Source organism: Cataglyphis hispanica, chromosome 2 (assembly GCF_021464435.1).
Source record: "Cataglyphis hispanica isolate Lineage 1 chromosome 2, ULB_Chis1_1.0, whole genome shotgun sequence".
In the NCBI taxonomy this organism is placed as follows: Eukaryota; Metazoa; Arthropoda; class Insecta; order Hymenoptera; family Formicidae; genus Cataglyphis; species Cataglyphis hispanica.
This window is the reverse complement of record NC_065955.1, coordinates 14,312,270-14,322,291: the sequence shown is the minus strand read 5'-3', so window position 1 is coordinate 14,322,291 and position 10,022 is coordinate 14,312,270. Positions and strand designations below refer to the sequence as shown.

At 29.6% G+C, this 10,022-nt stretch overlaps 1 protein-coding gene across 1 annotated transcript in view; it reads left to right on the top strand.

Moving 5' to 3' along the window:
* Window positions 1–4,735: 4,735 nt before the first annotated feature.
* The window catches only part of LOC126856757 (uncharacterized), a 265,099-nt gene continuing 259,812 nt past the window's right edge, over window positions 4,736–10,022 (top strand). The window contains exon 1 of the mRNA XM_050605575.1: window positions 4,736–5,392. The gene's annotated coding sequence lies outside the window, so the exon portion shown is untranslated. The remainder of the gene's footprint in view (window positions 5,393–10,022) is intronic.

Here is a 10,022-nt window from a genome sequence, read left to right as displayed (position 1 = left end):
AACTTATTAGTGTAAATCAGATCAGAATAAAAAAAGGACAAATGTGCAAAATAAATTAATCAAACATTTTATATATATATATATATATATATATATATATATATATATATATATACACACACACACACACACACAGAGTGTCCTAGACCATCCGTACACCCCTTTTCTTTCAAAAACTAAGTATTTTAGAGAAAAACATTTTGAACAAAAATTTCATGGTTTTGAGAGGAACATAAGATGGTGTCATTGGTTTATCCTTGGATGGCATCGTTAAGATCAAGTCAAGGACACCTTTAATTTCTTAAATGGAATCCCCTATTTCTTATTGCATATTCTTATAGCTTATGTCGAGAGCTTTCCAAAACATTATAATAAAATATTTTTTCATTAAGAATTTTTTTGAGTTATTTTGTAACTTAATCTGACATATTTTAATATAACATATAAAATATCTCGAAAATTATTTAGTGTTCGATAATTGTATCGTAATACTTTTATGTACCTCTCTTATGTTCCTTATAATGTAAAAAAAAAAAAAATAAAAAGCTCCTCCTAGAGGAACTTATGTTCCTCTCAAAACCATACAATTTTTGTTCAAAACGTTTTTCTCTAAAATGCTTAGTTTTTGAAAGAAAAGAGATGTACAGGTGTACGGGACACCTTGTATATGTAAAATAATGATAGAATGGTCTGACCAAATCTCGGCTTTACTACTTATTTTGATCTTTACCGCAGTAGTATATTTTCTTTCTTCTCAAATTTACATTTGCAGTAAAGCATAAAATTTATGAACAATAATATGAGAACCATTATTAAAGTACCGTTTTGATTTAAAGCAGTTAAAAAAAATAAAATTTAATTATTCACGTGATATTTACGGGAAAATAATCTTTTTAATCTTGCTTACATTTACTTGATATCTGTATTCTATAACAGTACTAAATAATATTTGAAAAAAAATTAAATTAAAGAGAGAGAATTAAATTTTACTTTTTTGAAATTCAATTCATTATATATATAATTTTTAATTTCAATGAAATTATCACATATTTTTCATCGATGCTCATCGAAATATTCGAATATCAGAGATTAATCTCAAGTAAAGCGTTCGAAATGTTATAGATATCCGATTACACACGGATTGAAACAAAAACATTGAGGCCGCCCGCCTGCTCGACGCGCTCCATCGCGACCTCAATGTATCTCACCCACCCGCGCATTGACCTACCCTAACTCAGCGTTGCACCATTGAGATGTTGCTCAGCTGCAGCCGCGTACCTCGAAGGGCTGTGCGTTACGTCATGCTCACAGTCGACCGTAGTTGGCACGCGGCTTCGCCCTACGCAGACACTCGAGTTTGATTTATGTACCCTATGGCGTTCAAGCGGATAGTATTCGCCGACGCAAGCGCCGGCAGGATTCTCCTTAGAAATTTTCAGATTTAAAAAAAGAAAGATTTTTCTGAAAGAGAAATAAACTATCTCTATATGTTTTTCTATCTACTTTTTTTCTATATATATTTAATCTATTTATGTATTTAGTTTTACTTACTACAGAGTGTCTGTCATTAGTAATATTTTTAAAATTGACGTAACCAGACTTTGTATATATTTGTGTCACTTTAATGGATATAAATATATTAAATATATATTTAGATATAAATTTTTTCATGTTTTTTCAAATTCATTATATCATGTTCTCTTGTTTTTTTAAATTTTTCTACATTTATTAATCTAAGCACTTTTGTAAAAAGAAATTCTAGTTTTATTTTCATAAACTATATACACAAAAAACTATTATATATTAAATAATTAATACTTATATTTTTATCTACTTATCTATTATATCTATTGTTGTTTTATTTTTTTAAATTAATAAATGTACAATTTTAATATTTAATAAATGAAAACAATCAATAAAAAAATTATATTTTTCTTAATAATAGCAACAAGATATTTTTGAAATATAATAGATAAAATTATCAATTTTTCTAGTTTGAGTTAAAATTGTCTTAAAAAATATAAAAAATATTTTTACAAAAAGAATAAAAATCTGATGCTACTTGTGTTATTTATTTTAAAAAGAAAAATATTTCTATTTTAATTTTCTTTTAATAAGATATAGAAAACAAACATTTTTCCATTTACATTACGTAAAAAAGAATGTAAGTATATTTATTTAATTTGATAATAAACTATTTCAATTCCTAGTATACATATATATAACGTTAATTTAATTTTATTCTATTCTCTTCATACATATACACATAATATTTACAGAAATGCAATCGCACTTTATTCTTTTTTCTCTACGTGTTGATGCCCATCAGCAGAATTCCCAAAAATAACCAATCTCTTCTATTTTTTTTCTGTGCGAAGCATCGACCGGAAGCAAAAATGCTGACGTGTCGACGCCGAAAAATTGATTTCAGATGACATCTATGAATGGCAGTGTCATATCATGTCGAGCGTTTAATATACAAAAAATCTCCAAATAGCATGTTATGTTATCTCCCAATAGTATGTTATGTAAATATTTATTTTTCAAATAATTTTTATTTAAAATTTTTCTTCTTAAACATTTCATTTTGATATAAATAACTATATTTTAATATTAAATTTAGCATTAAAGTATTAAAAATTCGTTTTAAATCCGTAAATCTGTCATTAAAAAAGAAAATCGTCTAAAAATAAATTAAAACTAAAAACTTTTATTAAAGTGTCTGATATATTATAAATAAAACTACTACTTATGTACATATTGATGTATATGTATGTTGTAAAAACTTAGTTTTTTAAAACATTATTGTAGATGCGAATCTCTTTCTTTTTTTTATTTTAACTAAATTATTTTAAATAAATATGAGATATTGAAACATCATAATAAAGTTGCATTTAAATATTAATTTATTACAAATAAATATTTGTCTCAGAATTTTATTTGATACATTGCCATTAAAGCAAACATTGTAAGAAAAACATTATTTGAAAAATTAGATATATTCAAGCGTATTTATGCATATCTTTACGCGCCTTCACGCATGCAAATTCATACTCATCAATTTAAAAAATAATTATACTGCTACTATTTACTTATTTTAGTTAATTCACGCTAAAAATATTGATATTTTTGCTTAAAAATTTTATGTTAAAAATATATTTATAAATTGTATTTAAAAAAATATATATTGAATTTGTCAAAAAGTTTTATATACATATAATTAATATAAATAACGAAAAGAATGATTAACATGTACATTAGTTGTTTCAAAAGTTATTTTTAAAAATTAGATTTTATTTAACATATTTCTCTTATTAGTGAATTTTTGACAATCTTACAATTTTAGATTTTGTTGTATTTATATGCTAAATATGTTCAATATTGTTCTTACACATATTTTCCAAAGAACTATGTTTTTTATTTAATTACATCAAATTTTGTGTATACAAAAATGTAATAAACATTGCAAATATCATAGTTATGTTTACTTATTAAATTAAATGTGAAAAATCTTTCGGAAGAAAATCGTAGAACCTTCTAATAAAAAGCCTAAATTTTTTGCGCAAATTTTCAGATAAATGAGAGTGGCAAAATTGATATAATAATTTCTTAAACATCAGTTGTAAAAGTTTAACAAAATGTTGCTGTCATAAACTATATTAAGAGTAAAAAGCAAAAAAAATCTTGCAAAGATATATGGAAATATCTTATAATTAAAGAATATATTTATACTTGGAAAATAGAGCAACTAGTATATACTTACTAATCTAAAATTTAGATGCAATAATCTCAATTGCAAGTTCGTCGACACATAAATCTTAATCTCTCAGTTCTATGTTTTGTGCAAAAAGGCTCTAAATTCTAACGTCTCGACCGTTTTCATTTTCAACTCTTAGTCCGTACCCTTCGGCCTTCAACTTTTAAGCCCTAATTTTCATTAATACTTTATGAATATTATTGCAGCTAACAAACAAATTTTACATGAGTTTTCTCTTTGTCTATAAAAAGTCTTCTGCATTAATATAAATCAAATCGGTTCTGACAATGTGTATGAATAATCAAAACTGTAACTCGCGAAAGATTATGTCGGGCGAAAAAGCTGGAGCGCCGCAAAAGCTCGATGCTAAGTTAAGTTTCCCTCTCGCATCAATGACACGTACACAGAAGGGGTAGGCGTGGCACTCTGCGTCGGATGCTCGCGCGTGCACCGGACGCGAAGGGATGAGATGGAGTACGAGCAAGAGGGTGAATATACGTGCGTGCGGAATCCGCGTGAGACGAAGATAGAGACGAGGACGGAGTTATTTCGCGAGATGAAAGAAAACGGACTACGCATGCGAGTGAGACGAGGACGACGAATACAGAAGAAGCGAGAAGTAATGAGAGAGAGAAAGAGAGCGAGAGAGTGAGAGAGCGAGAGAGAGAGAGAGAGAGAGAGAGAGAGAGAGAGAGAGAGAGAGAGAGAGAGAGAGAGAGAGAGAGAGAGAGAGAGAGAGAGAATGAGAAGGATTGAAACCGGGCCGGGGGTGAAATAGCAGGTAAAGGAAAGCTGCGAGGAACGCTTCTTCCTTATCTCATCAATGCGAACGAGAAAGATAGGGAATGTGCGCCGCGAAAGAGAGAGGGAGCGTAGAGGTGGAAGTGAGAGACGGATAGAGAAAGATAGAGATACAGGGCGCAAGACCGCGCGACGCTTTCAGTCACCGCCCGATCCTCGGCGCGCACGGTTTCGGAGCGGGTGTTTCTCTGTCGCGGAAATATAATCGGCGATTTAAATGGAGGTCTTTCGTGGAACGACAGTCGACATGCCGAGTGCACACGTTTAAAGAAAGTAGAGTGGCACAAAATCGAGAGGAGTTTAAAAAAAAAGAAGAGTATACTGCGATATCGAGACTTCGACTATAAAATTGATTTTGATAAAAAATGCGAGTTATAAAATTTAAAAAAAAAAGCTTTAAAACGTGACTCTAGATATCGCGATTATGCATGAATAAAAATCGCGTTCAAACGCGAAATAAATCGGGACCAATCGATATGTAAATGGAAATACTCGTTATTTAAGGCTCAAGGATTTTTCGTCATTTTTTACTTACTTAGATTTTAGCTATCTCTAATCAAGACAGTATCGATTAGTCGGTGACTTGCATCGATCATGTAGTTGCGAGGCGGTGTCTCAATGATGAGAAACTGAATCCGGAATTGCGGATGGTGTTTTTTAGAATTAAGTGGTGGCGAGAAACGACTTTTTTCTAGCCGGTGATTTTAAATTATTCGAAAACTTTTAGTGTATACATAGAAGTGTAAGGTGAACACGAATAAACGACCATCCTCCACGGATTCATCTCACGAGATGAGGGATCTCAAACACTCCTGTCAGACTAAACCGAATTAGGTGAGTAAAATTCAAAAGCCCTTTCACATCTACTATCAGTAAACTAATTTTTTGACACGACAAAAAAGATAGTGTTCTTGTATTTGAACGTTTTTTAACGTATTTTTATTGAAATTTTAATCTAATTCAAGATGTATTACAGTAGATGAGTACGTGGAAAATAACTAAAATATTGTATATATATTTTATAAATATAATTTCATATAAAATATAATATATATATATATATATATATATATATATATATATATATATACAATATAAATATAAATTCAAATAAAAAAATTTCTGATCAATCTAAAATAAAAAATAATGCACACATATTTGATATTCATAATTAAAAATTTAAATTACACACACACACACATACATTACACTCTTCATAGTGGCATAATATATCTTTGTAAATTTACATTTACAATTTACTCTCTAATATTACATTTATATAATTAGTAATACAAAATTCATATAAATACTACTTTTGTCCGCGGTCTCTGTAGTAGCATTTAATTATCTCTTTAAATTTGAACAGTATTTCTGCTCGACCGTGTATTAATATCGTTACAATAACTTTATATTATCATAGTTACAATTATTAATATATATAACTATAAATTAGGAAATATTAATTAAAAATTATCTGCTCTCCCATCATTAATATAAAAAAAATAATTTTTTATGATGTCACAAAATATGAGTAAAATGTATTCAAGTGTCACATCAGTTTAATCCTTAACAAGATACATAGAGTTTTTAGATCTCAATGTTTGAAGTGCCTTTTAACTTTCATCTATAAAAAATAAATATAGATATTAATTTCAATGCAATAATTTTTCCCTTATTCTCTCGGTTCCCAGATATCTTATTGTTAGATAATAAATAAAAATTATTATTATATCTAAAAAAAAATTATAAAAAAATAAAAAATATAAAACGTCTCTCATCAAAATTATTGCGATTTTTTTCTATGCATTATCAGTTAAAAATTAATATTTTTTAAGAAACTACTTATTTTTTTAAACTTATAGTGCTTATCTCGATTTGGCTTATAGGCTTGTATTATTTTCAGTGCTTAAATTATTATTCATAATTTTTTTGTCACAAAATTTGCATTTTATTTCGATCCAAGAGAATAGACGGTAATATATAATTCTCTTAAATTCTCGAGGTCATTGCACACAAGGAACGATCGCTATGAATAATATGACGCTAAGAGAGATTGCGGTACAGTTTCGTATCGATATTGAAGACGAATTATATTCGGTTTTGTGTTTCCGCGACTGATTGATAGGCATGGCTAGCCGCGGAATAAACAGATGAACGCGAATGGGGTGTTCTAAAAGTGGCGATCCGCCGCGCCGACCGACCGACGAATAAGAAAATGTTATTTCACTAATGGAAAGTCGGATCCGCAAATCGGCGGCATCGCGGCGTTCGTTCGCTTCTTTGTCTTTTGGGCTCCGTACTCCGGCTTTTCAATTTAAAACGACTTTCAAGAGGAACGAGGAGAAGTGTCGTTCGATCGATATCGAGCGGGCCAAATGGCACCGGTAAATTGGAATTGTTACCGATAACGACATTGTCAGAGTCAGTCGTGGTCGCATGTCCTTAGAAATCATTCCGCATATAATTCAAGTATAACTTTTACCGAATACAAATCTTGTAGTAATGAAGGAGAAAATCAGTTTCTCGATCGCACGATGGATCTTGGAAATCTCGAAGACTTAAAAAATATAATTATAAATTTTTGTTTTCTTCTTTCTATATGTATAAATCAATTTTTATAAAAGTTGGATAATTTTTATACAACAAATACCAAATTTTTTTATACATAATATGTATAAAATCGAGAGGCTTGTCTTATATTCCATATAAAAAAATATTTTCTGTAATATGAGAATAATATATATAATTGCAAGACACAAAATAATATAATCCTTAATATATTTAATGAATTAATCATTAAACTTGAATTTATATTCTTTTAATAAAATAATAATATTATTTTATAAATAAAATTATATTTATAAATAAAATTATATTTTATAAATAAAATTATATATTATAAATAAATTCTTATGTTTAATTTTAAAATGTCGCCAGTAGATAAATTAATAGACAAGTGTTTATACGACCAAACTGGCAATTTATTTTTGATTGTTCTATCAACGTTTCGACCATATGGTTTTGGTTCTTATCAAGTGAAGTTATAGTTAAAAAGTAGAAAAAGAAAAATCGAAATGTCAAACTAACATTGTGTCAACCACTATGTTTGGGATACTGAGAACGACTCATATATTATATATACGATTATATATTATAAATAAAATTATATTTTTGTAAGAACAAGCGTATTCGTATATACACATATGTACATAATCATGCATGCATATTATAGAAACGTACAAGGAATAATAAAATAGAAATACTTTGAAAATAGAAATACTTTCTTCATCGAAATATGAATAATATCCATTTTGTGTTATTTACCTGTTTAAAAAATTATTAAGATTGCCAAAGTTAAGATTATAGAGTTTGTCTCTTTTATAAAAGCCATATTGTATAAAAGTTATATAAAAGCCATATTGTATAAAAGTTCTGTCTCCGTCTCTCTCTATCTCAGCCGGCCATACACATGACTGATTTTTAATTAGCCGATTGAAGCTGAATTAGTCGCGAAGTTCGCAGCAGCGCAAAGGCAAACTCGTAAATCCTATATCATTATTACGGCATTTGTTAGAAACTTCCAGTTCTGTCTTTGACGTCGCCGAGTTACCGCGCGCGCTTCCAGTTTCGTCATATCGCACGGTTGATTCAGTGCACTGATCGCGCAGTTTCGCTGTTATGGCAGCCGTAACGTCGCTTATTGCGAAAAGTTATGGCTTTGCCGCACGAAGATGTACATACATTGTATGCAGATGTAGCGCAAAGTGAGAATGGAAAATTTTCATAAATTCTGATTAACATACGATAAAGCATCTAAGATTATACACACTCGGAGCAATGATGCGTTTAAGTGCGGAAACAGTTAAGCTTGTCAAAAAGTTATAACTTAAATCGTTCAATGTTGTGATTTGCGCGGAATATGTGCTTACAATTAGCTTTATAAATTACGTAGAAACGGATATAGAATTTTCTCTAGCTTGACTGATTGAATTATTCAATCTTCAAAAAATGTCATTGTTTTCTCTGATAATTGCGAAATAAATACATAATTGAATAATAAAATTTGATTATTTATTTTAACCTCAAGATTAAAAAAAAAAAAAAATTGCTAAGATGCTTTTAATATAAAATATAAAAAATGTAACAAATAAAATAGTCTCTCTTTTAAAATTTCTCTCTTAAAAATTCTATTTCTATTACATTAAGTTTATCGGATACGGTCATTCAAATTTAGAAATCGAAAGATTTGTTGATATAAAATATCGATAGATAAGCATAAGAGATACGGAAGAAAAAGGGTCAATTCGCGCATTTATTCTCTCGGCAGGTGTTGCGTTTTAGTAAGATTAATTACGACTGTCGCGGCAAATATCGCGACATCGGATTCGTTACTTTATTTAATGAGAATATCTATTCACAGCAGCGATAGCAGATATTTCGATATACTGGCGGAATAATGGAATCGAGTCTTTAATTAAGTAGAATTGGTGAACGCTCGCATGAATTATTGATATGCTCGAGAACTCTCGCGCAAAACGTTTGTCCGTCTCGATGCGTTCTCATTCGCTTAACGCCTCATGCGCTATAAAGAAGAGAACTTAATTATGTAGTTGAAACGAGAAGAGTGTTAACATTCGTTAGTATCATCGGATAAAAACTTATGGCGACTCGAGCGAAAAGAAAATGAATTGCTCATTTCGCGTATGTTTGAATTTAACTTCTAATTAACTGCCAAGAGTTAAGTGTCTTTACAAGTTAGGATTTACAAATGTAGAACACTGAATATATATTGTATAATTTCCGTTTGAATAAACAATTCATTGTACGATGTGGATTTGCGCCCATACATCCGATTTAATGAGATTCTTTAATAATTTTAAAATTGATTTTTCCTTGTAAACAAAAACGTCGATATTATTGAATAGATAATTTATGTAATTATTTGTATGGCTTCATAAACCGCTTTGTATATTACAAAATGATCGATTACACAATATGAGATATCGATCCTGTAAAAGTAATATAGGAAAATAATTGCTTTTGCATAAATGCACGGTATTTTATCATCAAGAAGTCATGCATAATATTTCAATCATTTTAACATTATAAAATGTAACAGTATGAAAAGTTGAAAATATCGTTCATTTAAAATTGTTTATTAATAAACTTTTTCTATATTACCATGTCACGTTATCGCCATCATGTCGACAGCATTTACACATGACCGTGATATAAATCAGTCAAATCGCGGACTATTATTTTTCTAACACATCGCTCGCACCACGAATGACATTGATCGCTAGACGTGCTTTGCTTGACAATTTCTAGCTGTGGCCTCGCGATAGTGCTCCGATGTAGAATGTGAAACGTTGACATTTATGAAAATAAACGCATACACATCCGGCCATTGCTTCGACGAGAAATCATTTAGATTCGTAAAAATTATTCCGGAGAAATTGTAATA